Genomic DNA, 10,192 nt, shown 5'->3' on the forward strand with positions numbered 1-10,192 from the left:
TTCTGTTTATTATTATTCATTATCATTTATTAACATCCATTATCATTCCATGTCATTTATTATATTCATCATCATATATTATCATTCATTATCATTTGTTATTATAGGCCTACCTCCACTAGAAAATTGCGCCAAATTCAAATTCCAACACTATATTCTCTTGAAAACTGTACTTCTATGTATTATTATCCTTTATTATTTATTGAAGATGTCCGATTTTCTCTGTGAGAAATCCATTCTCCTTACATCCATAACAAAAATCTATCACAAGTTCAAATCCCCAACACCATAATTGATCACATGTATGAGCCCTCTCCGTCACTTATCTTTTTTCACTGGTAGCCTACCATAATCGCGTCAAATAATAAACTGCATATATAGTAACGTAATTCACATCCTTTGATTTTGCAGGGGGGAAGGGACTGAAGACTTTAGTTCAATCAGTACGATCATCACTTGTTCTCCAATACAATCAGCACACACATCTTTCCGCACTCCAACTGAATTAGTTCAAATCCTCGCCACCCCCTGGCCAGCGCGCGGAGACACTGCCTATGCCTGTCACGTGAGGCGGCCGGCCACTAGCGTGGGGGGCGAGCCCAGTGATCGCTCCCACATCCTAAAAATGTTTTCGTTGTACAAGCTATAACTTGTCGAGTTTGACGTCATAGGGGCCCCTTGTCCGCTCACCACATGTATTCGTCGCCTCCACACGTTTCCCCCCAAAACTGTCTCCCTCGGAGCTGAATCGCACAACGGCCGGCCGTTTCCCTGCAACACTTTCGGCGTCACGTTCAAACCTGTCGATGCCGACCTCACACAGCCGTTCGCCACGTGTCCCTGTGCGATCGAGAATGTATAACAGCACGTTTGGTCCGCACTAGCACGCCTGCTAATTGACTCACTCTCGCGCACGCGTGATAACTGTACAATCTCTGCACCGCCGCCCTGCTAACGTCACACACCCTCCATACGCGCGACGGACATTGAATTCTGTAAATACCTGGAAAATGACTCTTTATTTCAGATATTACAGTCATTCATGTGTGTCCCAACTGACTTCTCGATGCTCACACAGCGATATTTCAGAGCGCAGCCGACGTACGCAAGGCCGGCTGAGCCCGCTCCCTGGCACGCTGACGTCAAGCACACCCCCACAGCCAGCGCACCAGCTAGGCGGCGAGCGGCGCCTCAGGGCCCCGCCACAAACGGTCAGCCGCGCCCGCGAGCACTTAAAACACTGCACACGATGGAACCTGTCGACTGCGGGCTGGACAAAGGATACGTTTGGCGTCAGATTTTCACCGACAGTGGAATCCATCATGACTGTATAACTGCGCGTTTGCCCGTCGCGAGAACGCTCGCTAATTCACTCTCACCATCCCGCTATATTAAATAATTCAATTTACAATTTCATGTACGTATGCAAACGTGTTCAAATCCCTAAAATCAACTAGTTTTCGAGGACTAGATTGCCACCTCCTCCTCCTAGGAACCAGTGCCAAGTTTCAAATATGCCAGTAAACAAAGCTCACTTGCGCTTCCGCCACCAACCTAAGAAAATTGTTTCAAACTAAATTACCAGCACTCAACCTCTTCCTACACGTTTCTGGTAAACGCACTCACCCTGCACTAAGTCCATGGATGGAGGAACGAATTTACTCTATTTAGGAATGGAGTATATCTATCACATCGATATGTCCCACATCATACAGACCTGCAAAACACTCCTACATAACTCGTTTATAATGTTCTACACACACGCTTGCTAATTGTAAACCGTTAAAAATAATTCATAGCACATCCTACAGACATGCGAACTGCTCGTAAATAATGCAAAAGATTTACCTCCAAATAGCCAAACAACTGCTAATTTTCGGAAATAATTTCAGTTCATAAGCTGATGGAAGGAGGAACGAGTGTTCTTCTTAACTGTATGCTATTAAATTAAGCCACTTTGAGATCTGTTACTATAGATCGATATGGTGTGCTAAGCTCCAAGACTTGGTTACATTTCGAGAAATGTGGTGCACTTGGATGGATTAGGACTAGGAATGCTCTATTCAGTCAAGAGAGGTGGAGTGTAGTTGTATTCGTCTCCTCGCTTGAGGAATAATTGGCTAGCGATGTTGCGGGGTAGGTAGGTCAATGCCGAGGTGAGGATGGTCTTTTAACGTAAGAGGACTAGATATCTCTGTGACCGCCATACGCAGAGATATTGATCGAGTACTATGCGCGAGGTCTTAGAAATATGTATAGCGTTGTCTGGTATAATTTGATCGTATTTATGTGTTCGAGAATTAAGTGCAAATGGACGTGCTGAGCAGTCATCTATGAATGGTCGCAATGATACTTGCAAAGTAGAGGATGTATGGTTTAGCTATGATACTGAAATTACGAAAACAAGCTGTCACATGATTGGCCAGTGTTGGACTTACTGTAAAAATTTTTCGCGATATCAGCTGTGATGGATAATATTACAGTAGATCGGTGGCGTCTTATCCATCGCATCTGTGCATTGGGTACGACATAATGATTGACTGACAATGCTTGCTTGAGTTGGGGGAGAAATTTTGGTTGATGGACCGCAACTTCCAGGGTTGCTAGCACCGAAAACGGTGATCCTGTACTTGTGTGCAAAAATGACCAATCACTAGAAGTTGAATGCAGAGTTATAAACTATTCGTTCACTGCAACATATGAGTTTAAATGTAGAGGTGGTCAATCACTTTCGAGGGAAGTGGCTACAGCGCCAACAGGCTCTTCTATTTTCCTTGTGTTGTGGGTGTCCTTTATTTAAAATCATTCAATGTTATGATATCGACTGTAAGAATATGATTTATAACGTGCAAGGTATAGTTTCCTGTGAGCGACCATGCATCAGTCTGTGTTAATGTCTGTTTAGAATCAGACAATGAGTTCGAAGTCACAGCAGAAAGACGAAATGCTCGGCAGTGTACAAAAGCGTGTTAGAAAACACTCTTTGAGCAAGGGCCAGAGGCAGCTTCTGATTCGCTTATAGTATGGGTGAACAAACTTTAAAGGGGTCTCTGCAGCGTGTGTGTATATTTAATATGATTTTATTCATATAGGCATTTGTAGCTTGAGGTGTTGCATTAGGCGAGCTGTTGGGAATTCTTGGATGGCTGCACTCTGAGTTATTCGGGGGGAGTATTGTGAATTCCGTTTGTCCGCGCTGGAGGTGGATCGCAATGGTGCCTTCGTGACTTTTTCACTGTTTGATGGTAGAGGATAAAGATGATAGGGTGTTGCGGATCTGTTGTACTTGTACCTAGTTTGAGGCGTACAACATTGTGCGCAGTTCCGGCGAATGGTCAAAACAAGGTCCTGTTGTAGTAACTGAGATCGTTCTGTTTATAGACAGGTTGCATAAGGTAATAGATATGTCTTTCTTCGACTTAAATTGCAGAGATCAGATGGGTGAAGATAAATGTATACTCATATATGCTTGGAAAGGGAGAATGCTTTTTTATTATTAAGTGAGTTTTGGCAGGAGTGAATATGGTTTTATATATGTGAGTGGAAATTCTGAGCAAAGGGTGAGTGACGTCGGGTTCGCTGGCTGGGGGAGACACTTTTTACATGTCCTGTTGGAGATGCAAGGGGGAGATAGAGATCTGCGCTATTCAGGAATCCATTTGTGCACTGTATGTCGTTAGACAATAGCTGGAGAGCAGGTATAGGGAGAGCCCACTTCAGAATTCTGGTCCTGGGGCTGAGTGGACGGCTGTTTAGATGGACAGCTATGTGGCTTTGACATGCCGTTGGCGGCGCTCGGACACTCCGTTGTAAGGTGCTATGGGATTAGTTTGAGCATTTAGTACTTGTTTCGGTGGTTATTTGATTAAGAACTGTAATATTGAAAGTCATGTCCTCAGCAGGACCGCTGTGTAATTGAGTAAGTGTGTTTACGTATTTGAAGACATGTTTCGCGAATGGTGATGTTAAGTTGGTGGCTCAGTTTAGCTAGCACTGTAAAAAAAATAGCTGTCTGCTGCTGAAAGAAAGAAAAGAAAGAAAGAAAGGGATGACCTTGCCCCCAGACCTGATGGATGGGTTATTAGATAAGAGCAAGTGATAGTTGAATGATGCTCTGTGTTCGGATATAGGAGTGTCTTAACGGCGGGGCGAGATTTTTTTTATGTGGAAATTTATGCAATTTATAGATAGTGGTATTCAACCGATAGTGACAACAGTTAAGAGCGGAAAAATAGGTACAAATCGAGCGCTGGCAGAATGTTGGGGGCAACGGTAATAATATTTAATTGAAGGTGGAAGTGGTAGATATGGACCGGGCTTTGAATATTGTCGTATGTGCTTGATGCTCTGTATAAAAGTTTGAATCTTTAATTGCGTTTTGTATTTCTGGGTGTGTGTAAAATTAATTTTATTGTTGAAAGTGCGAGAAAGATGAGTTGATTGGTGTTTAGATACAGGCTAAGTTTGTAATTCGAAAAGAGGGGTTGAGAATGGTAAATTGATTGATAGGCATGCTTCGTGGGGTGATATATGAGTGTCAAGACAGGTTTGAGGAAGTTTGCGTATGTTGATGGTGGGAAGGGTGTGAGGTTAGGTGCGGTGGGAGGTGTAAATTAGATCTTATTTTTTTAAAAAAAAGTTGTAAAGTAAGAATAATATTGAGAAGGTTTTTAGATGGCTGGTCACGCGACGTGGCGAGAGCAGGGATGTGTAGTTATGTTTAGTTAAAGTGCCGTGTAATGTCGTGTGAGGAGCAATGTGCAGTGTGCTACAGTGGCATAGGAGGTAAAGACATGTGCTGCTATAATGTGTCTAGCGAATGGAGGCTGCGCTTTGGAATTATGCTACGTTGATACAAAGTTGACTTTCACCCGCGTTCGGTGGTCGCGGCTCGGGATCGCGGTCCTGGACGGACGTATGTGTGTGCTTTGACCGCTGACGAGCGCGTTGACCGCGCCAACTCACGCTTGCGGAAGCCGAGCAGGGGCTGTGCGACGTCTGAAATCAGACGGATGCGTGACTTCACGATCCTGTGGGCAGGGTGCAGAATGGGGGTACCTGCGCACATCTGCTGAGTTATTTTGCGAGCGGATCTGCAGGCTCTGCTATGCATTATTAGTATAGTTTTGGAGTACTGAGCGTATCTACACATCTGTGCGATGTATTATTTAGTAGCAGTTTGCTATAGTGTGTACTGAAATTAAGATTGGGTGCATGTCTGTGGGCTGTGCAACGTGACCCAGGGCACATCTTGGGTTGGTGTTTTGTAATAGCGTCATAGATACACTGTATGGTTAAATAAGTTGTTCGAAATAAATAAATAGAGTGTTCTCAATGATTACACGCGCCTGCAGCGCAGATCAGAGTGATTGGTTTTCCGTCACCATCTCGGTTGCATGCGAGTAATAAATATTTTCCCGGCCGCGTTAATCGAGTGTGTCAACGAGCTATGAACTATTGTGATAACAGTCGTGAATGCAGGTCCAGACCTGAGACGCCGGCGGTATACACGAGAAGAACAATGCAGCTTTCACATGTGTCGGCTGTCACGAGCGCTCGGAAGCAGAACTTGGCTGGAGACTCTGGAATCCCCTTCTCCGCCGACCGCACGCACGCGAGACCTGCCTTGGAGCGTAATCTAAGGCGCATAGGCGATATCATTTTCTCCGGTGATAGGTGCGAATACGACTGTGTTGAGGTCATGTTTTGGGGAGGCCGAGCAGAGACTTTTGGTCGGTTTGGCAGCTGGTGGTGTTTGGGCGCGTCTGTTGCACTATTTTGCGAGCATGTCTGTGCACTGTGCGGTGCTTTATTTGGAGAGTTTAAGAGTACAGAGCTCATCTGCTGATATTGTGTACTGCATTATTTAAGAGCTGTTTGGTTTTGTGTGGTGAAATTAGGAGTTGTTTACGAGTTTGTGGCCTGTGTCAGATGACCACAGTGGAATCAGTGGGGGTGTTTTGTGACAAATATACTCCACGACTAAATAAAAGGGCTCCAAATAAATAGAGTGCAACCCTTCCTTACTTCCCCGAGCAGCACAGCGCAGTCTGAGCTGTTTTTGCGTAATAACGGCAATCTGATCAGAGTGTGAGTGAGTAGACAAATGAGTGGACAAATTTATCTGTTGAAGAGTTACAGGTCAGGATTGGAATGAATATCTTGATGGGTGTCGTTGTGTTGCCAAGTGTAGTGCACTACTGGAGTTCAGAAACTGCCTTATGTCAGCCTTACATATCGAAACCTGTGAGAAGTAAAAGTTTCAAAAAGATATGCTGCAAATAAATAAAGTACACTCGTTCCTCCTTCCATCAGCTTATGAACTGAAATTATTTCCGAAAATTAGCAGTTGTTTGGCTATTTGGAGGTAAATCTTTTGCATTATTTAAGAGCAGTTCGCATGTCTGTAGGCTGTGCTATGAGTTATTTTTAACGGTTGACAATTAGCAAGCGCGTGTGTAGAACATTATAAATGAGTTATGTAGGAGTGTTTTGCAGGTCTGTATGATGTGGGACATGTCGGAGAGATAGATACACTCCATTCCTAAATAAAGTAAATTCGTTCCTCCATCCATGGACTTAGTGCAGGGTGAGTGCGTTTACCAGAAACGTGTAGGAAGAGGTTGAGTGCTGGTGGTTTAGTTTGAAACAATTTTTTTAGGTTGGTGGCGGAAGCGCAAGTGAGCTTTGTTTACTGGCAGATTTGAAACTTGGCACTGGTTCCTAGGAGGAGGAGGTGGCGATCTGGTCCTCGAAAACTACTTGAAATTAGGCATTTGAACACGTTTGAGTACGTACATGAAATTGTAAATTGAATTATTTAATATAGCGGGATGGTGAGAGTGAATTAGCGAGCGTTCTCGCGACGAGCAAACGCGCTGTTATACAGTCATGGTGGATTCCACTGTTGGTGAAACTCCGGCGCCCAATGTATCCTTTGTCCGGCGCGCAGTCGACAGGTTCCATCGTGTCCAGCGTTAAGTGCTCGCGGGCGCGGCTACCGTTTGTGGTGGGGCCCTCAGGCGCCGCTCGCCGCCTAGCTGGCGCGCTGGCTGTGGGGGTGTGCTTGTCGTCAGCCGGCCAGGGAGCAGGCTCAACCGACCTCACGTACGTCAGCTGCGCTCTGGACTTTCACTGTGTGAGCATGGAGGAGTCAGTTGGGACAAACCTGAATGCCCATAATGTCTGAAATAAAGAGTCATTTTCCGGGTATTTACAGAAGGCTATGTCCGTTGCGTGTATGGAGGGTGTGTGACGTAAGCAGGGCGGCGGTGCAGCGATTGTACAGTTATTACGCACGTGCGAGAGTGAGTCAGTTAGAGTTCATTCTAGTGCGGACCAAACGTGCTGTTATATAGTCATGGCGGATTCCATTGTCAAGCAAACTTTGCCGCCAAAAGTGTAGCACTGCATTCTCGATCGCACAGGGACACGTGGCTAATGGCTGTGTGAGGTCGGCTTCGACAGGTTTGAACGTGACGCCGAAAGTGTTGCAGGGAAACGGTCGACCGTTGTGCGATTCAGTTCCGAGGGAGACAGTTTTGGGGGGAAACGTGTGGAGGCGACAAATACACGTGGTGAGTGGAGAAGGGGCCGCTGTGACGTCAAACTCGACAAGTTATAGCTTGTCCACGGAAAACATGTTTACGACGTCGGAGCGATCGCTGGGCTCGGCCCCCGCGCTAGTGGCCGGCTGCTTCACGTGACAGGCGTAGGCAGTGTCTCCGCGCGCTGGCCAGAGGGTGGCGAGGATTTGAACTAATTCAGTTGGAGCGCGGTCGTAGTGGTGACTGCACTGCGATATCAAAGATGTGTGTGCTGATTGTGTTGGAGAACAAGTGATGACCATACTGCTTGAAATAAAGTCTTCAGTCCCTTCCCCCCTGCAAAATCAAAGGACGTGAATTACGTTACTATATATGCAGTTTATTATTTGACACGATTATGGTAGGCTACCAGTGAAAACAAATAAGTGACGGAGAAAGCTCGTACATGTGATCAATTATGGTGTTGGGGATTTGAACTTGTGATAGATTTTTGCTATGGATGCAAGGAGAATGGATTTCTCACAGAGAAAATCGGACATCTTCAATAAATAATAAATAATAATAATACATAGAAGTACAGTTTTCAAGAGAATATCGTGTTGGAATTTGAATTTGACGCAATTTTCTAGTGGAGGTATGCCTATAATAATAAATGATAATGAATGAGAATAAATGATAATGAACGATAATAAGTGACAATGAATGATAATGGATGTTAATAAATGATAATGAATAATAATAAACAAAAGTAAGGTTTTGCAGCCATTTCCTGTAGGAATTTGAATTTGGAGGGAATTTTCTAGTGGAGGCAGGTAAATAATAATAAATAATAAATAATAGTAAATGATAATAAATGATAATGAATGATAAAAAATGATAATGAATGATAATAAATGACAATGAATGATAATGGATGTTAATAAATTATAATGACTGATAATGAATGATAAACAAAAGTATGGTTTTGCAGCCATTATCATGTTGGAATTTGAATTTGGAGGGAATTTTCTAGTGGAGGCAGGTCAATAATAGTAAATAATAATAAATGATAATAAGTAATAATAAATGATAATGAATGCCAATAAATGATAATCAATAATAATGAATAATAATAGTAAAGACAAGTACGGTCTTTGCATGCATTATCCTGTTGGAATTCAAACTTCCCGTAATTTTTTTTTCTTCTGAAGGCTTAGGTTAGTGGACGTAGCACAATTGGACTATTTTCCCGCCAAAATTCAAAATTCCCACCATTTTATCTTGAGGTTAGGTTAGTGGACATAGCACAATTGACCTATTTTCCCGCCAAAATCCGCCATCTTGGATGACGTCATGCGATGATGCCAAGTATACATGCCGCCATCTTGGATGACGTCATCGCCGCCATCTTGAATATATTTGGCAACAATGCAGCGTGGCCTGGCGCGAAGGTTGCCCTACTACTAATGGTGTGGATAACTGCCGTGTATATGTAATGTCCGCCATATTCTTGTATGTGGAACACTGACACCTGTAGAAATTCTTTGCGTGCTAGTTAAACGACTACGTTCTACTAGATGAATAATGTTTTTTCTTCAACCACAAGCAATACTCGCTCAGATGAACTGTGACTACTGATTACTGCACCAGTGTCACCCATATTACCAAAATTCGAGTTAACGGTAAGTGCGCTTAGGAAATTGTCTCCAATATTCTGTACAAACATTACCAGCATTTTCATTACAAATACCCTTTCGGTATTTCCAGCATTTGCAAATACGTGAGCCGGTCGGGGTGGCCGAGCGGTTCTAGGTGCTACAGTCTGGAACCGCGCTACCGCTACTATCGCAGGTTCGAATCTTGCCTTGGGCATTGATGTGTGTGACGTCCTTAGGTTAGTTACGTTTGAGTAGTTCTAAGTCCTAGGGGACTGATGAACTCAGAAGTTAAGTCCCATAGTGCTCAGAGGTATTTGAACAATTTTCTTGCAAATACGTGAGGCATTCGCAAATAACACAGTGGAATTGAAAAACACATCTTAAACACAGCAAGCCCAGGCCTTACCTAGAAGGGAACAGCGACCATTAGAAACTAAATTTCTAGAGTAGCCACATGTCACGTGTAACTTTTTATTTACCAATTTTGATTCCATAAGAAGCACAGCGACTATAGACTATAAGGAAGAAGAGGCAACAGCAATCGGTCTCAGTCCTATTAGTTTTTATTGTTCTAGAAAATCTAAGTTTCGGCTATAAATAGCCACGTTCAGTGCATCTGAGTTGCAATTCAACAGATTCATGGTAGTGGGACATCGTGGAATATTCCCGTTTCAGCCCCTATAGTTTCATGATATTCCGAGATGTGACGGCACTATACGTAGTCTTCAAAATGGATTCTGTGATTGCGGTGTGTTCCAAGTAGAGAGCAGCCAGTGAGTTTTTCTTTTTTGGAGGAAAACGAGAGCATCCCAGATATTCACTGGTACTTGCGAACCATTTCTAGACAGTATTCCAAGTGTGGACGAAGTAATTATAAAAACTAAGCTACAAAATTTGTGTGGCCACATTGTTCGTATAGTCGAAGGTATTTTTAATCTATCTTTGCAACTACGGCACAAGAAATAGTGGTGCAGAACGAGGAAATAGGTCAGAAATGTTGAAGCAGAC

The sequence above is a fragment of the Schistocerca nitens genome, chromosome 7 (genome assembly GCF_023898315.1).
Source record: "Schistocerca nitens isolate TAMUIC-IGC-003100 chromosome 7, iqSchNite1.1, whole genome shotgun sequence".
In the NCBI taxonomy this organism is placed as follows: domain Eukaryota; kingdom Metazoa; phylum Arthropoda; class Insecta; order Orthoptera; family Acrididae; genus Schistocerca; species Schistocerca nitens.